The sequence below is a fragment of the Falco peregrinus genome, chromosome 8 (assembly GCF_023634155.1).
Source record: "Falco peregrinus isolate bFalPer1 chromosome 8, bFalPer1.pri, whole genome shotgun sequence".
Classification (NCBI taxonomy): domain Eukaryota; kingdom Metazoa; phylum Chordata; class Aves; order Falconiformes; family Falconidae; genus Falco; species Falco peregrinus.
In genome coordinates this window covers 32080911-32106173 of record NC_073728.1, presented here as the reverse complement: position 1 = coordinate 32106173, position 25263 = coordinate 32080911, and the positions used below count along the sequence as shown (strand labels likewise).

Here is a 25263-nt window from a genome sequence, read left to right as displayed (position 1 = left end):
GCGTGCTGACAGCTCTATCATCAAACTGATCCCATTTTTAATCTTTGCAGTGGCAGGACTTGTCTGACAGAGGCAGGAAACTGCAACTTTCCTGTAACAAAAGCAAGGGCTAGAAGGAATTTGGGAAATTCTTAACTTAAACAGAGGGCCAGTAAAGGGCATTTGATATTTATCTTATGTTTTATGCAAGCCCAGGCCAGGAACTGGGATTTTTTTCGACAGGAACTGGGCAGGAAAACAATTTTTTTTGAGTATATAATATTGTAAGTGCAAAACCAAAACTCAGAAGTAGTTCTTGGATTTGTCTTTCTGAAGAAAAGTTGCCATTTTTCATAAAACAAGAAAATTTCAATGAAACTGTTTAAACCAAAGAACAGTTTTATATCAAACAGTTCAAAAGATTTGTAAAAAAATTAGCTTGCTTTTATTGTAATTTTAAGGCACCAGTCAGAAACTCTCTCTCTGTTAAATTTTTCAGGGATACCTATTCTCTTTTTGCAGTTGCTTTGAAGACTGGAATGGTAAAGTTTGACGTGTTGGGTTTTTTTTTTAGTAGCTTGGAAAAAATACACAAATTCAATATGAATTAAATTGACAGGCTTAAGTTTCTTGAAGGAACAATGTTTTGATTGAAGTCCTGGATTGAATTTAGTTGATGAAAATCCAAATTCCTGTTCTGCCCATTTGGTATATGAGCATGGCTGAAACCTTTAATTTTTCAGTCTTAAAATGGAGATGATAATGTACTACTTGCATGCATGTCGTGTCATATAGCTGAAATAAACCTTTAATGCTCAAAGTGCTTTCCTAAGTGCCAAGCATTAAGAGCACAGCTTCGCTGAAATACATGAGATCTGCAATTACTTTGTGGCAAGTAGCCTGCCTTAACGGTTTGGCAAACCAAGATGATGCAATTACAGCCACTGTCTGTCACCTGAGCCTCTTGCTATGCATGGAACATTGCCTGTTTTTTTGTTCAGTTCAGCTTGCTGCCCTGGAGGAGCTTTGTTTTACCTCTCAGCCAACACAGGTGAGACTAACATGTAACACAGCTGAAGACATAAACCAGCCAATCTTTATCATTATGAATTAGTTCCAATTTTCCTGGAATCCACCCTATCTGAAGGCATAGGTACAAACTTGCAATTTGATCTCAATCAAGAAGGTTCATGTAATTAAAGGCATCCCACAAATTTCCAAGACTGTAGGAAGGAGAATGTTAAGGGAATGTTTCCTATCTTACTCTTGGTTTTTTCCTTCAAGACCTCTGCTCCCTGGTGTCTGTAGAAGCACTATACAAAAATGGAGTCTTCGCCCCACATTTATGTCACCACTTTCCCATTTCTGGCCAATGGCATGCTTCTCCACAAGGCAAAATATTTTTACATGAACTGGTCAGTGGGAAGTCAGAAAGGCTTTGAAGAATCGAAGCCTGGCGACTGGTCTTGCAGCACAAATATACTTTAAATACTTGAAGCTTGAATATTACAAAGCAAAGAGAAGGAAGGTGGGGATGGGCTGTACAAATTTACCTGCTCTCTTATCTCATTGAAGTTCCTGTAGTAGCCCTTCTAGTAAGGGGAAGAATTTGGTATACTTTACATTTCTAGCTTAAGCTTTTTGCTTGTTGAGTCACTTGTGGCTCAGTCAATTTTTTCCCCACAGCTTTCCAAAAGTAAAGATGCCCCATGAATTCCAAACCCTGCTAAGGGAACACGGGGCAGACGTCAACATTTCTGAAGTTATTCACCCTCTGCCAAAGCACACACGTGGCTGGAGCAGCAGAACTGTAGCAGTAAAGTCCAGTGAGGTCAACAAACAAAAGCAACACAGTCAGTGTCTTCTTTTAAGTGCTCTGGCACAGGGACAGGTGGAAGATCAATAGAAGTTGGCCAGGTTCAGCTGTCTCCCATGGGAAACATTTGAACAAATCTTGTTAGGCTGGGTTGCTAAAGATCCTCATCAGTGTGTTTGTATTGGTGAAAGGGAGCTAGAAATGTGACAAGGGAGACATGGGCTTAAATTGTAGGCACACCAACTTGTAAAATAAAATGTTCCTAGAAGAACTTTTCAGTCTTTTTTTTCAGTAGCAAGTTCTGAATCCTGCACCATTTGTCCTGTCCCAGCTGTAATTTTCATGCAGTATTTCCTCAGACATTTCTGTAGCTGGCCTCCAAACTGCAGTCTGTCTTTGTCCGCCACAGGAGAGAAGGACAAGCCCTGCAGGTGAGAAAATCTCTGCCAAAGCTTTTTTTGAGCCAAGATGGCCCTAAGGAAAAGGAATGAAGAAAAGCAGCTGGAGAAAGCATGGTTGTTCTCAAAAGTAAGGAGCAAGGGGACATGAAGTGTTTGCCATGAGTTTGTCATCTGCTGAGAGAATTTTCTCACCTGTCAGGCAAGTCTCCTAGAGACAGATTCCTGCCTGGTCCCAGCTCTCTTTAAACTGAGCATCTTTTCCTCAGTGTTAAGTGTCCCTCCATCATGTAATACCTTTATGGCGCTTGCATGTAGTGAGCCTACTTGGGTATGTTTTACTCAGGTCTTCATGCTCCCTCTCCTCTTACCAGACTGTTTCAGTGATTAATAAGAAGCAAACCAAGCAGGGATTTTCCCCTCTCCCTGCCCTTCTGACAGTTTAATATATTGCTGAGGGCTGGGCATAAAGATAAGAATTAAATAAAAGCATATTTAGCAGTTAGGCATTTCTCATGTTGAAGGAGGCTGCTCATGGCTTGGACAGGCATCCTGTCTGCTGGGTAAAAGCTGGCTAGACAGCAGAGCTCAAAGAGTAGTGGTGAATGGAGTTACATCCAGTTGGCAGCTGGTCACAGGTTGTGTTCCCCAGGGCTCAGTGTTGGGGCCAGTTCTGTTTAATATCTTTATTGATGATCCGGACAAGGGGACTGAATGCAGTCTCAGTCAGTTTGCAGATGACACCAAGCTGGGGAGTGTGTTGATGTGCAGAGGGCAGGAGGCTCTGCAGAGGGATCGGGACAGGCTGGACTGATGGGCCAAGGCCAGTTGTATGAGGTTCAACAAGGCTTGGTGACAGGCTCCGCACTTGGGTCACAGCAACTCCACGCAGTGCTACAGGCCTGGGGGAAGAGTGGCTGGGAATCTTGCCCTCCTGTCCTTTACCTGGGGGTGTTAGTCAACAGCTGACTGAACGTGAGCCAGCAGTGTGCCCAGGTGGCCAAGAAGGCCAACAGCATCCTGGCTTGTATCTGAAACAGTGTGGCCAGCAGAACTGGTGAAGTGATCATCCCCCTGTACCTGGCAGTGGTGGGGGCCCCACCTTGAATCCTGGGTTCACTTTTAAGGCCTTCACCATACGAAAGACTTTGAGGGGCTGGTGCATGTCCAGAGAAGGACAATGAAGGTGGTGAAGGGTCTGGAGCACAAGTCTTGTGAGGAGCGGCTGGGGATCTGAGGGTGTTTAGCCTGGAGAAGAGGAGTCTCAGGGGGGAACTTATCACTCTCTACAACTACCTGAAGGAAGGTTGTAGCAAGATGGGTGTCAGTCTTTTCTCCCAAGTAACAAGCAACAGGACAAGAGGAAATGGCCTCAAGTTGAGCCAGGGGAGGTTTAGGTTGGATATTAGGAAAATTTTTTCACTGAAAGGGTGGTCAGACACTGGAACAGGCTGCCCAGGGAGGTGGTTGGATCATCATCCCTGGAGGCATTTAAAAGACATGTAAGTGTGGCACTTAGGGACGTGGTTTAGTGGTGGACTTGGCAGTCCTGGATTAATGGTTGGACTTCATCGTAAGGGTCTTTTTCAACCTAAATAGTTCTATGAATTTTTACTTTTGGGGGTGGGACAAGCTACATTATGATAATTTGACATAAGAATAATGGAGCACAGCGTGTTCTCCTTACTGTTTTATGAAAAAAACAATTAGGTTTTAATTATACTGACTATTAAACAACAGAACACAGAAGCTCAATTTTATAATGTAACAGAGTTGGAGAGATGGTGTTTGGGGCTGTTGTTTAACTGGTAGGTTCAAATTTCTATTTTGCTTGTGCTTCTAGTCTAGAAACATGGGCAGGGTGAGGGAGAATGCAACACTACTGTTTGAAAGGATACTGTCACTGGAGAGCTGCAGCAGCCTGCAGAGCTTGTGTCATCTGGGTCTGTCATCAGCTGGTTAGTACAATATTGCTTGTTCTGTCACTTTAATGCTCCAGAGGTTCAGAAGAACGGTGGACCTGTTGAGAAAGACCATCTTAATAAAAACAACTTATTAAGATTTAGTAATAGAAGTAGCTACTCAACATACTTAAGTTCTTCTGTGCTGAAAAATAGGCTACAGATGTTTTGATGGGTTTTTCCTGATACTCTGCTTCATCACATAGTATAAATATTAAACTAGACTCAGGCTAAAGAAAAACAAAAAGTTTTACAAATGGCTAGACAGGAGATTTTCTTCAAAGAGTTGCTCTGAAGTGGAATTTATCTTATCAGAAAGGACAAATATTTTGAGAATCCAAGACAGGATATAAATCTGATATTGTGATGATCCTGTACTCTCATTAAGTGAACAAGGAAGAAAGGGCCTCAGAGTCAAATTTGTCACTTTTCTTTCCAGCGGGTGTAAGATAAATTGTGTGAAATTTCAATTGAGGATCAAGGGGAGTGCAGAAATTGAGAAATAGCCCATAAATGTAGGAAATTGGAGGTAGACAGGAACTGGAGTTGCCATTAACAGGAATCCTTTTTTTTTTTTTTTTGTTCCTCCGACTACCACCCTAGTTTTCTTACTAAAGTTGCAGCAAGTTTATTTATATCTGTCTGCAGTTCTCAGTTTTCCAACGTGACCTCAGCATAAAAAATTAGCTCATCATCTTTCAAGTGTATGAGCACGATTTTTGGCCTGGAGCACTGGCTGAAGTGTGGAACCACTTAGTAAGGCAAAGGCAAGATTACTTTCCCTAGATGTTCCCCAAAAGTCTGCTGCATGGGCATCTCAGTTGTTCATCCATCAATTGCTGAGGTGATTTTTAGGGAAACATTCCCAGATTATTATGAAATTGTGTTGTGGGTTCCCAGCTTGTTAGGAATTGAATGATATACTGTTCTTCAATTGCACATCATGTGTGAGGCGAACAGCTCAGGGTAGTAATCTCCTGCCTTGTGCTAAGACATTGTAGCTTGTCCATCAGAACCTTTGAGATACTCTTGGAAAAGAGCAGGCCAAAATGTTACAAGCCTTTGTTTTAAGCTGTTTCTTTCTCAGTTTTATTAATTACTGGAATCTTTCAGTGCTTTGCAACATTAAATGGTGATTATGTATCTTTATTTTTCTAATTCATCTGAACATCACTGCATTTTATAATGCTCAATGGCATACTAGTGAAAAAGATTCCTTTCTTTGTAGCAAATATCATGGGGGTTTCTGTGGCAAGTGTCATATGAGAGGACAGGGAAATCCTTTTCAGCTGTAGCACCTGAATAAGCACCTGTAAATTATCAGGTAAGAAGGTATTTTGATGCTGCTGATAACATTTGAACAATTAATAATCCAAGCACTGTATCCTATCAAATTCTTTCAGACTTTGGGTGGTCCTATATTTCACTTTCTGAAACTGTGCGGGATACTTTAATTATGACGCAGAGCACTTTGCTGTGCTGTCCTACAAGTACAAGATCATTAGCCATATATCTAGTTTAAAATTTAATTTGTTTCAGTCTCTCACTCTCTGAAACTTAGCTGCACTGTTCTATAGCCAAGGTTCAAAACACCACAGTAGACCAATATGCATGCAAATACTGTCATTTTCCATATAGTCAAAGGAAATAAAGCTCTTAAACATTCCTGTGAATTTCACTACCTTTTGTAAATCTCATGAGCGTGGCAAATATGTATTAATATGAGTGGTGGGCAGAAGCCTCTAGAAAGATTTTTTCACTGGAATTTGCAAATATGTAAAAATTTCCTTTTCTTCTGATGGGCAGAGGGTGGCCACAGATTTCCACAACTTCACATGTTTTTGTGCCTATCTGATCTCTTAGTATCCTGTTTACTGGTCTTTCAGAGACTACGGGCTCAGCGACTTAATTCTGAAGACTGTGTTATGTCTCAAACTGCGTTCTTTTTGAGAAGACCTCCTCCCTATTTAGAAATTTGACTTCTTAGTATTAGACAACTTTATTTATGCAGCTCTAAGTTCCCACTGTAACTGTTTAGAGGGGAAGATATGTCTCCATTGTAGAATCTAACAGTTATTTAGATGTTGTCCTGACTCCACTCCGCATCCACCTATACTCATAGCTTAAGCATAGCTCTCAGCCTGAACTGGTCCATCCTAGTGTTAAGGCTCAGGTTCAGCTTTTGCTTGGGTTTGTGAGCCTTGCCACATGTGTATTAAGATGGCAAGCTAATCCTCTGGTTCTCTTGCTGTGTTTAGAAGCACTGAAGAGTTCTTTCACAAGTGTCTGGGGACATATTAGAAAGCAGATGCACTTTCTGTGGCATGAAAAAATACTGGGACCCTGTAGTCCTGATGATGTGTGTAGTGAATAGAGCAGCAGGATGGACTGACCCCAACAGGGCTCTGCACTGTGACTGCCTGCATAAGGAGTCGGTGAATGCTGGCACTCTCATCCAGGTTTCCCTAGTCCATGTTAGCTTCTGTAAAAATCAAAACTTACGTAGATTTTGATTACGTAAATTTCGATTGCGGCAAGCAGTTAACCTGCTTTGGCTGCACACATGTATAATTTTTGAGGGTAATATTGATGGTCATGAATTTTATGAGCCTGAAGAATACTTGTGCTACAGCTCTGCTTGAGAGGAACAGCCACATGTCATGCTAAGGACCACTGATTGCCTAGGGGACAGGAAAGAATTTTTCTCCTTGGATAAAGCATTGCACGGTTGGCAACAGTGCAGTACGGGGTTGTTTTTCTGCTTCATGTGAACCATCATATATGGTCCATTGCCAGAACCAAGATATCAAACTACTAAATCTAGTCTGGTATTCTAATACCAGGGAGCTAGATTTCATGTATTGATGTGTAGTTCATATTTTAAGTAGGTGTTGAGGTTCTTAGTTCAGTTTGTTGCCCACTGAGTAGTTAGTGTTCTGCTCTTCCATCCCCCTCCAAGTAAGGGAGCTTGATGGCAAGCCAGGTCAGTGTCAAATCCTGTCCATTTTTAATGTGCTTTCCAGTTGTCCTTCTACCACCCTGCTGTTGCAACACCCTATCTATATATCTGTTTGAATCAGTTTAGCCCAATGATGTGCATCGATTCGCCAACTTCTGAGATGCTTTTACTGCCGCTGGTTGCACAGGTACTCTTTGAAATATTGTGCCTGAGAAAATAAACTGGGATCAGGCAATGTGAAACCAGAGGCAATTAGAAGATTGACAGTGATTCTGCCATCTGTTCTGAGATGGAAGGGAGACCCATTTATGTGGTGTGTTAAGAGATAGTGTAGGGAAGCATTTAAGGGAAACACTCCCATGGCATGTGTAAATCCTTTCAACTACTTGCTAATGGAAAAACTGAGATCTAACCAGTTTGGTTTACTGTTGCTGCTGCTGTAGCTTTGCATGGCAAAACCTTTGTTATCTTCCCTTTGCTTTGGACTTGAAGCAACAAGTGTGTGCTCCATTTCCAAGCCTCAGTCAGCAGGCACTCCAGAAGTATGGCTTAATTACACTGTATGTCTAGGTTAGAGATGGCAGGATCTGAGATGAGAGAAGCCCATATAATGGCAGAGGGTGATGACGTGGCACAAAATCTTTTGCTGTTGGCATGAGATGGTTTTGTTACTGGATGTACTGGGCAGCTAGCTGCAAAAAGCTGCCAGTGGTTTTGGATCTGCACTTTCTGGAGGGTTGCCTGTTTTGAGCCATATGAGGAAGAAACTCAGGAAAGATCCACGTTTGCATTGGAGACAGTTGTCTGATGAAAGTGGATGCTGTGAGAGGACTTGGGCTGATCTGTAAAACTATCATGCACTGTGATACTCTGAGAAACCTGATATGAAATACTGAGGTGTGTTTTTGTGAGCAAAGAATTGAAAAAGTTATCAGTTTGACTGGAGATTTTATTTAATCTTTCTTTCCATGTACCAGTAAGCATTCTTGGGAAAAATGTGGTGCACTCAGAAGTTACTGAAACATTTTGTATCAGACAGACATTGGGGTATAGAAAGCTGAAAAATAAAAGGGAAATAAGCACAAGTTAGGTGGCTGTGAACAACTTATTGCATGTCTTTTTTTATGTTTGCATCTTCTACTGCTTTTTTCTTCCTTGGTGTAATTGACCTCCTGTTATATTCACTTACCACGGTGCTGTGGTTTTATCCATTTACATGTTCTCATGAGAAATGCATACGTTATTTTATTTGGTGTTATTTTATTGCATAACTCTGCATTGCCTTATAAAACAGTGACTCAAAAGAGTTTCAGCTTTAGACAAGGGCAAAGTGGGAGTGGCTGCTCTGCTGGGAAGTGGTTAAGGTGGGATTCCGACAAAAATGCTTTCCTACACAGTGACACCTACACCCAGAATTATTCAGAGACACTTCCTTTCAGCAACTGACACAAGCACTCATGTGTTGACACCAATTTTCCCTGCCTTGTGTATATGTCCTTTAGAAAAAACAGCAGGGGGTGCAAGCTGCTGCTCAAGGAATTTCTAGCTTTTAGACAGGAATGGTGGTCTGTGAGCTCCAGTTCTGCCTCTGTCTCTTTAACTCATAAATTCACTTCATACCTGTCTCCCTGTCACTGTGTGCAGGGGGTGTGATGGTTCTCAAAAGTGCTGGACTTCGTACATTGTCCCATGCAACTGATCTGTGCGTGCACTGAGGCAACAGCCAAGATTTCTGGATGCTTGGCAGCAGAGTTTGGTCAGACCCTTTGCAGAGCTGCTGCCATCAGCCAGACATTCAGAAATCTTAGACAATGCTGAATATTCTCAAATTCCACCCAGACAAAATTTCTAAGCAGGAAAGAGGCCATGACTGGGGAAGACTGGACATACAGTATCTCTGTTCTCAGTTGCTGTTACTCAGGGTTGACTTTTTTTGTACAACTGAGACTGTTTTAAGTAACGCCCCCTACCCCCAAACTGTGGAAGAAATGTGCTATTTGCCACTATCACACTTATTTATCCTGCTTTCTTTCTGTCTCCTTTCCCACCTTAATTACTTATCTGGAACCAGTTGGAGACAGTTCTCTGCTGCTGTGCAATGGCAGAAAGACTGGGTCCCTATTCTTCATTGTTTTGGTACTAATACTGTAATTAAAGGAATACAAAAGCCAATTTTTAAAATAATAATGGTAATAATAATAATGTTTTTTAGAGCACTTCAACTAATGTACGTATGGAGCTAAAGAGAATCTCCTCTTATTTTGTGTAATATCTACTCAAGCCAGAATTGTTTTAGCTGAAGCCAGACCATGCATTTGTGCTGCTTTGTGTCAGCTAAAGAAGGCAAGTGTGTTTGTTTAAGGATTTATCTATAGGGATGTCTCTAAGGCTGAATTTGAAGAAAATTTACTTAATTGGTGGGAATTTGTGGACTTGCTATTTTTCTATAGTCCTTAATTAGAGATGAGATAAAAATTTCTTAAATTATTTATTGACAAATTTGAAGAGGAAAAGGAGATATAAAATGGTTCATATTGTGGTGTAAAGGAGTTTCTGTCTTTCACAAAAGTAATGATGGAACAAATACCATGACTAATCATAAAGTCCACTATTTAGGGATGATAAGATAAAATGTCCGAGAGAGCAGAAGAAAATCTAGCTGTTTCCCAAGATAAAACTAGCTAATCAGCATATCCTAAATAGCTGAATGAAGGTATGTTCAGAGTCTGAGTCTGTGTAAGTCAGGGCAGAAGCGGTCAGTATAATTCTTATTTTTCTTGTCCCATGACGGTTAATCATGAATCTCTTAGATTTCAACAGTCTTGTTAGATTCTTCAGTTCTGCTTTTAATTTGAAAAGTATCATCATCTTTTCCAGGCTAGTCTCCCTTACTCCTCTGGGCCAGTGCATAAGTCTTTGTTGTGGTCAATTCCACTGGCAGTAAACCTTGTCATGTAGCATTGTGCTTTCTTATTTAAATAAGCGTTCTTAGTCGTACATGGAACGTGACTGCAGGTTCTCATTATGAAGTCTTAAATTTGCTTTTTGGAAGACTTGTGCATTTGTCTCCTTTCACAGTCATAATAGATTTAAAGGTTAAAGAAGATGTAGTAACTGCAATAGTGTGAGCAGTTAACTAACTTTTCATTGTGCTGCAATAGCTTATAGTGGTGTGAGAGGGATGAAATGAGAAAAGGGCGTTTCCTTTGTTGGTTTTTGGTTGTGGTTTTTTTTTTTCTTACAGAAATATGCCCCTAGCTGGAATAACTTCATATTTCCTTTCTTTAGCTGACCCAAAAGGTAAGATGGAATACTTATCAGACATGCATTTGGCTAACTAATAATATATTTGCCATCTCTCACCATTATTGAGGCTTAATCTTCATGCCAGCACCCTGCCTTCATTGGGCTGATGAAACCACAAAGGTCAGGGAGGGGTTCAGTGCCATATGTAACTATGAGAGCACGTAAAATAGCAAAGTATGCATTTGACTGTCTATAAATTTGTACCTGAGAGTTTGACCTAAATTACACCAAATGGCACAAAATCACAATTTTTGGTATAATTCTGCTTTTGCCCTGTAGGAAAAGAAAGTAGTCATTAATAGACAGCAAGCATGATGCATTCAGAATCTTTGCAGAGGACCACATGTGGAGAAGGTTTATAATCAAAACATCATTACGCATTGTGGTTTTTGCTCAGTCCACACTTACTCTAGCACCTAGACACTAAAGCTAAAAATTTCTGCTTTTCACATGTTACTTGGCTTTGTTGACTCATGGATACAGCATGAAGTTTGGAAACCTACTGGGCAAAACCAGACAATATACTTTTTTTTCACATGTAACATCTGGACTCCCTAGCATCTAAGTGCATGTTGAAGAGAAAATAACATTGCTGTGAATCTTGTACAATTCAACCCATTCATGGAGAGAAACCAGTCTGTCTGACGGGGAGCAGCAAGGGCTGGCTGCTCCCCAGAGGAAAGTAAGCCATGCATGAGCTGTGCCGTCACCAATGGGCCACAGTCCCAAGGCTCCAAACACAGCAGGCAGTGCTGTGTGCTCTAACAAGGTCTACTGATGGCCCCAGACATGGCAAGCCATGAACCAGGTTTCGGATCCAACCAGAGCACACAGGCAGGAGCAAAAGTAGGCAAGGCCAGATTGTCCTTCCATAGGTTTTTAGTTCAGTTTTTAGTGTTCAGTCTGTAAGACATTATGGCCATGTTGCTGGAGGTTACTGAATCTCTAGCAGGTGCCTGAAGCGGCACGTTTCTGTGCCTCAGCTGCCAGCGGTCATTGTTTAGTGTCTGGTGACAAATATGCCTTCATCATGATTTTTAAGCCAAAAGTCATCCCAGTTCATAGTTCAGTGAATGCACATCTGTGCTCTTCCCTTATGTGGAGGAATTAACCTTTGGAAGAGGAGAGACATTGATATGTTGGGGTAGTGCTTGATGAGGGAGACACTGCTACTCCTATTGCTGTCAGAGGTTATGTGTCAAAGCGCTCTGCACCTGGAGCCAGAAAAGCAAGGCATTCCCCTGACTGCCCCTGAGACGACTAGTCCAGTATAAGGGCCTTGAATTGTCTGCCTAAATATGTTGAATTTATTCTTCTAGACAACTTCACAGCCAGGTTATTGGTTGGGAATTAATTCATGTCTGTTGGCTTGGAAGTTAGCAACCTGACCTCTGGGCTAGCCTTCCCACATTAACAATATGTTGTAGTGGGATTCTAGAGATGATCTGATCTCTTATGCCTTTCTTCCTCAGAGGAGTTTTAGAATATACACCACTCTGCATGAAAGAGTGAAAGCCTGGAAATGTTCCATTAAAAAAAATATAAAATCTTTCTCTAGGCTTTCTGATGATGAAGATAGCTTTATTCTCTGTGAATCAGTGCATTGCTATAAAACTGCAGCCAGACAGAACAAAGCAATCCTTGTCGGCTAAAACCTGGTACAAATTCCAAGTCAGCTTTGCATGTTTTCATTGCTTATATAGAGACCTTTGTAATTCACATGCAGAATAAGGTGAAATGGAAAAATAGATTATTTTATCATTCTGAATTTTCCTTGCTTTTCTGCACCTTTTCAAAATACTATATGTTACTCCGTGGAATATACTGTTTAGTATAAATACAACAGCTGAGCTTACTAAAATACTAATTAAAAATCATACTGTATGCTAATGTGTAATGTGTACAAGAACTTATCATTTAAAGATGACAACAATCTGCACATATAGCCCAAAGAAAATGGAGAAGCAAAGACCGACAAATTAAATAATTCTGTTCATGGTTACTTAACTTTTGGTGATAAAATATTGAGCTTATTTCATCCAGCTTTGTGCTCTCATGACTTATGTTGAATCAGAATGGTAATTATCCTCTAGCTGGGTAGTACTCAAATTGTAGCAGTGTGGCTTGAGAGGTTGCTGTTCTTTTCATGTGTCTTACAATATACAAGTCTATAGTTATGGTGTGTGTATTATTTAAATAGTTTTTGCAAAGCTTAGCATATTAGTGTAGCTCACACTGTTTTGTAAAAGCTCTGTAAAAGCACCCCCATGCACACTGAAGTAGCTGGTATCTCCTATCTGAAATCTAACTCATTCATATCACATTCCCATACTCAGCAGGCAAACAATGAATAAAGAATTTTTCTTTTCTGTGAACACCCTGAAATGAGAGTTCAATATACTTAAGTTTGATTCTTTTGTCTATATAAATTCTGGTGGTTCTTTATTAAAGAATAACTCAGCAGTCCATCTCTACAGGGAGGCAAATATAAATATTTCAAAACTAAGTTATGTTAAAAGCCAGAGCACTGGAAGAAAAATTATGATAAAATCTTGGAAACACAAATTAAAGAACTATGGTAACTGGTATTGATTTTTCCTCATTTCATGGTACCACTTAAACAGCCTAATTCAACTAGAGCCCTAATAGTGTTTAATACATAGACAGGCCACACTAGCTGAACCAACAGAGGAAATGGTCATTGTTACCCACCTTGACATGCATGTGGAGTACTAAGGCACAGAGAAACTTATGGTTTTGTGTAAAATTACACAGAAATACGTACCTAGATTCAGAACTGACCTGCTGTCTTCCAAGAGTTCCATTCCCATCCAGTACCTTAGACATGAACCTATTCTTACTGGAGATATGTATCTCCTGATTTTGGAAGAGGAAGTGAAGGTTTGTAACAGGTGCAAATATCACCAATATCTAGGTGACTGCTGTTGGAGTAAGAGCATCACTTAATGAAAACATAATGTCGGAACTGGGTCCTCAGTGCCTTGACAAAAAAAGCTAGTTTGTTTGCCTGTTGGGATATGCTAATGGACAGAAGCACAGACAAAGCTTTGTCTGCTCGGGAGACTATTACATGCTCATAGGTTTAATGGAAAACATTATGTTGGATTTGTTCAGATCTCTCAGTAGAAATGCCAGCAACTGCAGTTAAGTGGAGCTCTATTGAAAGCATATGCAGAGTAAGCACTTTTTCCACAACCTAAACAAATGTAGCTACTTTTGAGTGCACGTGTGTGTTGCATTTACCAAGATCACAGCAATTTCTAGTTTTGAGAGAAAGCATTAGAAAGAAGCAGCAAGCCCACAAAATTTCTCTTGAACTCAGCATGTCTATAAATATTTATTCTGAACTATTGAACTAGAAATGTATAGCCATATCAATTTATACTTAGTATTTCAGTGAGTACTTTGAGGGGTTTTTCTTTTAAAAATCTAGGGCTGAGTAGCAACTGTTTAACACAACCCTTTGTATATTGCACTGTATGAGTTATCTCTGCTAAGCTGTTACTAAAAAGTATATGTGTGAAGTCTGGAAAGCTTATGGATTTTGGATGTTATTACAGGATAAAAATATCACTGACAGTTGCTAATGAGCAGTTGATGTTTTGCAATAAGCTTATGTATGGAAGTCTTAGTTATTTAATGCATAGCAGTAAGTTGCACGTAGTGGAATAAACACTGCAGTGAGAAATGCTAGGTGTTTAGGCTGCCTAATGTATTCATATCTTCACAATCCAACATTGTGTGTTATACCTCTCTGTAATCGCATCACTCCTATTTTTTTAATGAAATCTAAAACAAATGACATTTCACACCCAGCGTGCTTGCCAGCCCTATCAAGTAGTATTACCAACGAAGCAGTACAAATAACTGTTGAAAATTTTTATAACCTATCCAGAGCACTGCCTTTGCCAGCAGCATTCATCACTATCAGCAGTTTAAATGAACATACAACTGTGCAGTCAACTCAGCAACAAAATCCAGTTTTAGCACTTTCTGTGGCTACTGCCAGACTCCTACACTGCAGGAAATAGATCTTGTCTGGCTGGAAATTGATGAAGTATGGGCACATTCGTTCAGAGCACAGTTTTTGTTTACCACCTTTCATGCCAGTTGTGGATTGTTGCCCTTAATTATGAATTTCATAGCTCCAAACATCTTTTCCAGTAGCTGTGTGTTTTAGGCACAGAAAGGAAGTGCATTTTTACTTTTTTTATTAGTTTTCCACAGTAGGTCGTGCATACTCTGTGTGTTCATGTAAATTCATAGAGATTCCTTACCTATTGATAGCACGTATTGAGTTCCTAAGAACAGCATCATCAAGCTAGGAAATGACGGAGCTCTTTTGGTCAGTGGCATAGCTCCTACAAGAGGATAGGGCCACTAGTATTCATTGGCATGTAAAATAAATTCACATCTTATTAAGACAGAAACTTCACATCAGTAAATGAAAAAAATAAAAATCTTTGTCCTCTAAAGTAACATGCAATGGAAAAATTAGTTTTTTGCAAGTGTTATTACAGTGAATGATGGTCATTCCATGAGAAAGGAATGAAACAGAGGGGATTGTCATCTTTAAAAAGTGACTGCCAATTCAAATCCCGAATATTATTGTTATGAAGGAATTATTGCTCTGAAGATAATTGACGCTGCTTAGTTTTGCTTTTTTCATGTGCTATCAACAGAGTTTTTTGCCCTGATGTCCAAATCTCAAGCTGTAGCTCTACATGTCCAGATTCTAGGATCAGTCCTGTGAGATAAAACAGCTAAATGTTTACAGTTTTCCTTCTAAGTGGGGACATAGACACAATTTGCTAATGACAAGGCAAAACGGTGTTAATTTCACCCTGTACTTGTCAGGGGCCTTCCTAGTGCTTGTGCTTGGTCTAAACAATCTTCATCTGCTTTTCTGAATTGTTACTGAATGAAAGACTCACAACTGAAAGTAAAATTCTTTGTCAAGTGTAGAAAGCTAAGCTTTTTGTAGTGGGCAGAGGGGCAGCAGTTTCCCAACAATCCATTTTTTTTGTGTTACACTGTTTCGTGTTTCAGCCTTTCTTCTAGTGCTGCCGACTAGAAGCAGCAGCAAACACCGTAAATCAGGCTGTCCCGTTGGACATGAATGAACTGCTCCCATTCTGACAGCTCTCACAACACAGTAAAACTCCGATCTGATTTTTCAAAATCTTGTTTTCTGTGGCAAAGATTGCTGCTGCTCTGAAATGAAAGCGTCCTATCAGGAAGCTTCTGGGGTGCTCCTAAACTCATTGCTACTGATTTAAGGCAGCTGCTTCGTTTAGTAATATTTGATTTACATCTTGATTCAAAATCACCAAAGATGGGGAGGAAGAGAAGGACAGGGAAAGAGAGCACATTTTAGGGGATTACTGGGCTATGTGGAATAACTAGTGAGAGCCTTCTTTCCATTCAGCAGCCACAGTTGTTTCCCTTTGAACTCATTTACATTCTTACTGCATAATCCTAAATGACCCATAACCATGCACACAGATCAGCCATTTCTTTGATTTTTTTGGCATTTTAAGCTATTCAAACTATTCAGTACCTCATAAAATTTAACACTTTTAAAAAGGCCTTAACATCAGTTGCTCCTTGGGAAGAAAAAAAGCTTCCACTTTGGAGTTAGCTTTTTTTTTTTTTTTTTAATTCTCATTAAAATTGATGAGAGTTTCACCCAAGAGACGGCTGCAAAGTTTATCTTCCCTGTCTTGTTGAGAGCTCTTGTGCTTGCCCTTGCCTTTGAAATCTTATTGGCCCATTCTACAGACACTTCTTTTCCATAGAGCTATACGGCAGTATTGAAATTACTGAGAGCTGACAGAGTTGTATTTTATGATGTTGCTCACATTCTTCTATGGTGGTGAGTTAGCATTCTCTTATTTGTAATACTGTTCTACGTGCTTCTCATTTTGGTGGCAAGACTCTGGACCTATTCTGTCTGGACCCTCTTTACTGTTACTCAATACTGTGCACTTTGATACCTACGTGCAGACACGTTAATATGACGTTGATGGTTTCAGTCATTCATCTGCCCTCCTTTGCTGCAACTTCAGTCTCTGCATTGATTGCTGCAATAACAAATTTGTTGGCAAGGAGGAAATATGGTCAGATTATTTGATCTAACATTACTAAACATGGAAAGTTAATTTCGTTTTAGTGTAAGCTTGGCAAAGTCTCCGAATGTCTCCGTGTTTCAGATTCTCAGCTATGGAATCAGTGATACTTTCCCACATGACAGCTACCTATTTTGGAACTTAAATTGTCTTCAGTCTGTACACAACTCTGTATCCTGCATGCTCTTCCTTTGATGAAGTGTTTGGATTTCACCACTTTGCAGAGACCTTGTTGTCTTTGTGTGCCAGTGTAACTCAAGAAAAATGTGCAACAACTACAAGTGAGTAGGAGGGATCCAGGACAGCAACTGGGTGGCAATGGGAGAAATAACCTAGGCTTTCTCCTAGACTTTATCCAAGGTTTATGGCATCTGACTGCTTTTGAATTGTCAACCTAGACAAACTTTTTTAAAAGGGGGAAAAATGGACAATGACTAAATATAAATATAGATCTAAAGATGGACAGAGATTCAGTCTACTTCCAATCCCATCTCAAGTTCAGAAAACTTGTATTGGCAGAAGAAAAATGGTCCAGGTGAGCTGTATGGGTGGTTTACATAAAACTCTCCTCATGCACTTAATGGCTACAGGTCAGCTGGCTACAATGTGGGGAGAGTAAAAAGGCAGATGTTGCTGCTGGTAGAATGATTTATTAAAGTTCCATCAAAAAACCACTGCCACTCTGAGACTGCACCACCTGTGTAAAAATACCCCCATTAGTGTAACAGAGGTTTACAACCTTTCATTCACTTGCTGATTGACATTATAGCTACACAGAAATGTGTTTCTCTATACAGTGTGTTTCCCTCGTGTTCACTATACTGGAAAGTGTAGAGTCCACCTTGATAGTGTTCTGTATTTCATCTGAACGACTCAGGTTATTTTGGGGCTGTCCAAAGACTGCTATAACAATGTTACTTTAAATGTAACAAATTTAAACTTATACTTTAAATGAAATAAAATCTATTTTTGGAAAACCACCTATGCACTTGATTAATTCCAAAAGACATATGTAGGGCTTAAGCATTTTCTTAAGAGCTGCATTAATCTGGGCTGGTGTTTGAACTTAGAAATTAAATAAATTCATAGCAGCTTGACATCCAGTGCTGTTCTGAAATTCCACTTGAGTCCTTCAGAAATACTTTAGGACAAATGGACTTGTAGATGTTATGGTACCTGGGAAAGTAATGCTTTATTCAAACAACCATACTCTGGTGACTGAGCACAAAGCCAATACTCCCATGCACCCCTGGGAACTCTCCACACTGAATTGTCTAAAAAAATGATTAAATGTAGAAGACTGAAGAAGAAATAATCTGCAGCTGCTCTCTGCTTTTCAGTTAGCAGACCATGTCTTCCATGGATAGGTCATAAATTCTTCCCTGCTGGGAGTATCATAAATGTTGATCCCCTTAAAGAACTGTGGTAGTATGTGCAGTGTTCAGCACCTTTGCTATCTGCAAAAAGATGTTGAATTGTGGGATAACAAAATTTTCAAATAATGCAGAACTACTTTAAAGAGTCAGAATTAAAATTAGTAGAATGCCATCTGCAAGAGTTTCTTATTCTGTTTAGTACTTGGACTATAAAAGGTCAAATGCCTTTAGGCATTGATGAACACGAAGTAGAAAAATAGAATATACTTGGTTCCATTTTTAGTAGCTTTTACTGTTCAAAAGAGAGATCCTGCCCTGAACAGTTCTCTGACTAGTCAGCTCAAGGTGGGGAAAAATAACAAATAGCATTAAAAAAAATTCAAAAGAAAAAAAAAAAACAACCATCTACTGTGTCAATCTAGAAATCTGTGGGTTCCCACATTTTGGATGCTACTTGCAGTTCTGCTCTGTCCTTACCTCAGACTAGAAAAGACAAAATTTGACAAGCATCATTGGAGGTATTTCATGGCTCCAGCTCCTAGTACAAGCACAGATTAAAAAAACAAGGGCTCTTCAGCTTGAACAATACAAACAGACGAGGATTTGAAACAGGTTTATACAATCATGAATGACATGGAGGTGAATGAAGAATGTTTATTTGCTATTTTCCAAATTATAAAAAATAGGAAGCTCCAGTAAAATGTCAGAGAACAAGGTTAAAACAGACCGTGCCTTGCATGCATTCTGGAAGGCCTGCCTTAATGATGTACTAAGGTACTACACTTGCTCCAGTGTAACTTCTAGCCGTTCTCTACATCTTCACTATATGCAAAGTAAACCTGGTTTTGTGACCATCTCATAACTTGACATTTTCAGACTGAAAATCCAAACAGCTTTATTTGTATCATTTCTGTAAAGTTTCACAATGGAGCATTGCAGAGTTAATGAAGCAAGATCTAATGAGTTTTCATCAGAGTCAAAGAATTTTGTATAAGATAAACTTTTGTCTTTTCGTTACAGATTTCTAGATTGACAGTGCTGATGTCAGGGAGAGAATAAGCACAGAAGCATGGCAGAGAGTTATTCTTCCATGTGATCAAATCTTTCCACACTTTTTAGGATAAATGGTCTTTTTTTGCTGAGCTCTTGCAGAAACCCTTGCACATTACCACAGGGCAAAGTGAAACTCTATGAAAGTGTCTCTCATGTGAAAATTTAGAGAATCCTTTAACTCTTTACTTTTCCCTGGCTTCTGTCTCACCTGATTTCTGTAATTGTATCCTGTGATCTTCAGATTAGATCCAGGGCCCATAATCTGAACTCAGTCCATGTATGTTTATGATGGGGGGTGGGGGGGTGGTGTAGCAGATTTTTAAAAATAAAGTATACTGTTCTTCATTCTTATCCTCATAGTGGGTACAGCAGTCAAAATGAGCTAGAGGTTCAGCACTCACTACCATGTTTTAAGTTAGTGGGAACAATACATTACTTACCATCTTCTGAAATTGGGCCACAGTTTTTTCCATGGGACTAGGAAGAAGTAAACATCTTATGGAACACTTAGCAGTTGCATTGAAATAGTAATTTTAAAGGAACATCTTTTAATAAATAGGAAGAAAGTGCAAAGTCTCTTTTTACCTTCTGGGTCTCCTTACTCTTGCACTGAATTCTGTGAATTGCATCTCCAGGTAATTCTTCCATATCTCCCATCAGAGCAAATGGGATGATGACAAACCTTGCAGCCTTTGTGTGTTACTGCTGCTGTGGTATAAGATCTTTCTACTTGAGACTAAAAGAATATGAGATTTCCTTCACTCATGATGGTAACATCAGCACTACCAAGGAGTTCAATTTGGCAGAGGTTTTATTTTCATTGCCATAAATGAGAATCAAGCAAAATGTGTATGGTTTGAAACTTCTGTAGGTGAAACCTTGAGAAGGAGCTCAACATAATTATGCATGGTCTGAGATTATCTAAGAACAGAATGCAGTGATTGCCAGGTATGGGTGCCTGAGGAATGAGTTCTAGCATTTGGTGGTGCTTTGTAGATGCTGGATTCTACTTTCTGCTTTTGATCTTTTTTTATTGTTGCTGGCTTTGATTGGGTTTTTAGTTTGGGGATTTTGTTTTGGAGTTTTTTTGCAAAGCAATGGTCTGTTTTAAGGCCTGTGTTGTCATTTCTCTCTCCCTGCTCCACACCATTTGGGAGAAGAAATAAATAATTGCACACACCAGTTGTGAAGACTTGCATCGTCAGAGCTGTGTTCCAGTTAAGGTTATGCTCAAAGAACTAATATATGCACGTGGAACAAGAAACCTAAACACCAGATGTAGTGTACCAGAGTTCAACACTTAAACAAAAACATACCCAAGGTTTACAGAAAGACCATTATTGTGTCTTGTATGTACAACAGGTAATGCTTTGATGTGAGCTGTGTTTAGTTCTAATGTGTATTCCAGTTTCACTTTAAATGAGGCAATTGTAGGTTCTAGCCTGCTCCATAGAAGAGGTAGGTTATTTGCTTTGTTTGCAAGTTCATAGCTAAGTCTCCAAATATTTAACATTTTCATGTTTAACCTTGCCAGGCAAGTTCTCTGTTTTAGAAGCAAGCTTTTAAAATGGGTAAACTATTTTTGAGATACGGTTTGTGTGTGTTTGAAGTGTCAGAAGGAGCCTAACAATGTATCATGTCCACTTTCCTTTATCAAGAACATCTGCTGTTCATTTGTTGCAGCTTGAGCCTAACAGAAGCTTTGTTACAAGACTTATAAAAGAGCTGTTCTGGCCAGAGCCGTGTTTCCCATCTGCACTAACAAAAACATTTAAATTAAAATAAAAATATAAAGCTATTAGGTGAGGTTGTATTCGTGATGTTCATGTTTTATTTTCCATAGTTTTGTAGTACTTTTTTCATAAGAATGACATTCAGAGTTCACATCAGTATGAATTATTACAAGAAATGCCTTTTTTTCTAGTTTGAGAGCACAGCTCAGTCCATGTGGACAGAGCATGTGTTACTGTGTATCCAGTTCTTAGCATCATCTGCTAAGTTTGCTCTCAAGTACCTCATTCCCCTGACAAGTCTTTTGATCAAGGTCCAGATCCAAAAACTCTTGGCTTTTGATTCAAGGAAAGTAGAGGATGCTGGTTAGAGTCTAATGACTACGGGAAACACCTCTTTCTTTGTAGGACCTAGGATGCATCACATCCACAGAACAGCTGTTACTGTCTGGATTGAATCTGTTGGTGCTGCATGCGAATCTTCACCTGTATGACCTTCAGATGAGCCGATCTAATACATAACTTGCAATCAAGTGAATAATATTCCATTTTTGCTGATACCTAGACACTGGAAGAAGAGTTACCCTACACAGTCTCTACCACAATTCAAGTTTTAGTGCTATACATTGTTTTTTCCTATATCTTCACTTCTTTTGAGTAGATCTGCACTTACAGAATCTTCATGCTACCTAAATCGCATTTCTTCTGCTGCTTTCTTGATACAAGCTGACGGATCAATATTCTTAAGTTTTGCAAAAGCTGTAAACAGTTTACACTCTGTTAGTAATGAGTATTTGCTAGCCAAGTCCCTTCTTTTGTTGTGTCAGGACTTTGTTTGCAGGCAGCAGATTAAAGGTCAAAGTTTGTTGGGTATTCTGAATGGTTTTCCATGTCTCCCTTGACATCTCCTCCTGGTGTGACTTCTCATGATCTGCCCAAAACATATATTCGGGAGCTCAATGGTGACATTTGGCAACTATCCTTTTTTTATCCCTTTGCAACTTCTGATCTCTGGCCTTTTCTGAGATGTAGTTCCCAGAAATGATTGACTTCTGGTTGAAGGTGGGCATGGAGTAGAGGACAGTCTACAAACACTTCTTAAACAGTTGCTTCACTCTGGTATTCATTAATGTTAAGATAGGCAGGCAGCGAAATAAGCACAACACCTGCTGTTCTTATAAAGGAAGTTACTGTTGTCAGACATTATCTGCCAACATAGTGGCCAGTTTCTCTTAAAAAGTCCTATCCATTGTGGATGTGGGAAGCAGTTTATTCTCTTTTGCTTTGCAGGTACCTTTATGCATTAGAAAACATTTCTCATTACTGCCATTCTTGTAAGACTTGTTACCTAGGTCACCCAAACTTTGGTTTTATGCTGTTTTAACACTTCCAGACACTAAAGTCTAACTATAAATGCAGTAGCTACGCTATTAACAGTTATCATTTTTAATAAACTATTTTTCTGTGTTGCAATGAATGAAATACAGGCTAAGTGCATCACTTTTAATAGTCTCAAGAGCTGAATATCCCTAAAAGTCTCCAGACAAGTGTAAAAGTTTATTTTTGCATAACCCTATATCAGTGCACATGTTAGTTAAAACAACAAAAACATCCGTACACTTAAATATATTCTGTATTTTTCTGCCTCAGATATAAATGGGATGTTAGGATACCGAGTTCTTCCAACTGAGAACCAGGTATCAAAAAGCAGTGTCACTTAACTGCAGGAGCAGCAAAGCTGCTTATTTTAGGATGTTAAATACTACCTACTATATTAGGTACCCTGTTATTCTTTAACAGCCTACAATGAGGACACCCTTCCTCAAAAAGCAGCAAGGTATGCAAATGGTTGAAAGCTACATTTTCAATAGTGTGTGAAATATAAGAAGTTGAATAGAGAATATTTCTGACTTTCAAAGGTAAATTCAAAGTCAAGTTTCTTTAGATGGATTAAACCACCCAAATAGAACTGATTCTTTTATTTAGTAATTTAATACTATACATACATAGGTCTTAATTCTGGATTTTGTGAAATTAAGGCAAAGGTGGTCTACAGAAATAACAGCACAACTGAACACTATGTGCTGACAGAATCTGAATGTTTTAAAATTCTGACTTCATGGGAGAAGGATTGTCTCTTGAGAGGATATTTAGTTATTAGTGAAATTCATATTGCAGCATATGAAATCATGAGCAATTTTATAACAGTTGTATCATTGCCAGTCTTAATACAACTTTTGAGGCACCTGTCTACATATGATGTAATTGAGGGGGAGGGATTTTGCAAAGACATCTTTTTGATAGCTGTTTTCTTCCTGATCTCCTTGCTTGTGTAATGATCTGACCTTGAGCAGCCACACAAGACATTTTTATATTCTTTAACATGAAGCACTAAACCCCTCAGTCAGTATAATGAATGTAATGCTAGAATATGTCATGTGAAATTGGCCATCATTTCCAATAGTCTTAAGTTTACGTGAAAGTGAGCAACATTCAGTAATAGTACGTGTGCCATCAGTGTTTTACAACTACTTAGGCTTTGGTTTATTGTCACTTGTGGCTGACTTTTTGGGTGCTGTGGGTTCGTGTTCATTTTTAACCTCACCAGAGCCAGCAACAGTTATTACAAAGCAGGATGTGACTTTGAAGTTAAAAGCATGAGCCAGGAGAGTGCATCTTGTTGTCCTAAACTGCTACTGCCAAACTGCTACTGCAATTGTGATGCATTTAAGTAGGCAAACCTATGGTTTTTTTTTAAATTGGTGTATAAAAAGCTCTTTTATGGAGCATAGATATAGGTCAAGTTTTAGACAATCTTTCCTGCACTTTCAAACAAGTAAAAGGGTCACTGAATATATTTGGCATTAGTGGTCACTGAATGCATTTAGGCTTGTGACAATGGGGACTAGTTCATAGCTGCACATTTTTTAGTAATACTATCCTTTAGTGTATAGCTTCAGTAGATTTGTTGTGGGTTTTGTCATTATTTCTTCTCTTTGAAAACTCAGCACCATCCCTTTTCAATAGCATTCCCCCAGACCTAGATGCAGAACTGAATCTTAGCTCTGCAAGTTTCACAGGCAACAGGTTCTCTCTCAGCTCTTCCCACTTGCTGTGATGGTACACAGAGCAGAAGGCTTGTTTTACCTTAGCAGACTTTTCCAGGAAGACAAAACTCAAAACTCATGTTTGTGCTAATACAATGGTTATTTGCTGCTTGCTGTCAACTTTCCACTTGTTAGTGTTGCAGAGCAGGGAAAGAAAAGCTGTAGCCTCACTGGAACTGGCAATACTCACACAGGCCAAGCTGTAAATAAAGGTTATAGCTTCTGCTGCTGGGCATTAAATAAGCAGATAAATTTCTCTTTGCTGTGGATTTATTCAAGGCAGATGTTTTTAGTGAGCTTTGGAAAGGTTAGGGAGGAATATAAAACCTGCTGCAGTTCTGGAATTGATCCATTAGGATCAAAACCTAGTAACCAGTGATTCGTTTAAGGGTCCCTGACACTTTTATGGCAAGACTATGTATTTCAGAGGGGGCTGGCTCAGTTTGAAACACATTCCAAACCCAAACCTGAAATAAATCCTTGCAACAGAGCAATTCTGTAAACTTCTGCTTTCCCATCATTTCATTTTTGAAAAAAAATTGAAAGAGAAGAAATACAGAGTTTGGGAAGGGTATGACTCAACCTTTTGAAAGGAAATGGCATGCTGGCTGATTGCCTGTGTTTGTAATTTTCTGTGTGGCATTTCCTCAGTGTAGAGGTGTGGATGAACAAAATAATACAGATGTAACAAGCATAAAATAAACACACATGGAAGAAATGGAAAAATACTTAATGTAGGCTCAGCCATGTGATACTGGAAGGACATATGTAATGGTCTACCAGACCTTGAAGGGTCACGTAAAAACAGCCTTGTGTGGTCCAAGAAGGACTTAAGAATATGATAAAACAAAACAAAAAATGAAAGGAAAGTGTTTCGCATTGCTTCAACCCCAGTTGTTCCCTGGGATAACTGATGGAAGGTTTACGCTTAGGAGCTTTGAAGCTGGGTTGAACAATACGTAGCAGAAAACACCAGAATGACTGATCATGAACTGGAAAAAATAGTAAATATATTAGGTGACGTGTAATTGATGACTTGTATTCATAGGTCAGCATCTCAGCAGCTGTAAACAGATGTGGCTAGGCTAATATTAGTAAGAGGTTGTGATGTAATACGCTGAAAAGGTGGTTCTTTCTTCACACAAATTCACGTGCTACTTTGTAATTTTACTGTATTACATTACTTGAAATAGCAGTTTCAAATCTATTTTGCCTGAAATATTCCACATTCAAGGAAAGCAAATCTGGTGAAGCAAAAATGAGAGGCAGAAGCTCCATTCTATTACACTCTCTGACATGGGGTAAGTGACTTAATCTCTGTTAGTTTCTTAATCTAAAATGAAAAGATAGGTATGAGGGCATTGACAAGTTAATAGTAAGAAACAGTTCTTTGGTACAAGTCACTTTCTCTACCAGTCAGTGAGCACAT

General features: G+C 39.3%; 1 protein-coding gene across 1 annotated transcript in view; it reads left to right on the top strand.

Annotated features, from left to right (window-relative positions):
• The window catches only part of MYLK (myosin light chain kinase), a 216412-nt gene that overhangs the window by 62302 nt on the left and 128847 nt on the right, over positions 1-25263 (top strand). The gene's annotated exons all lie outside the window — the stretch shown is intronic.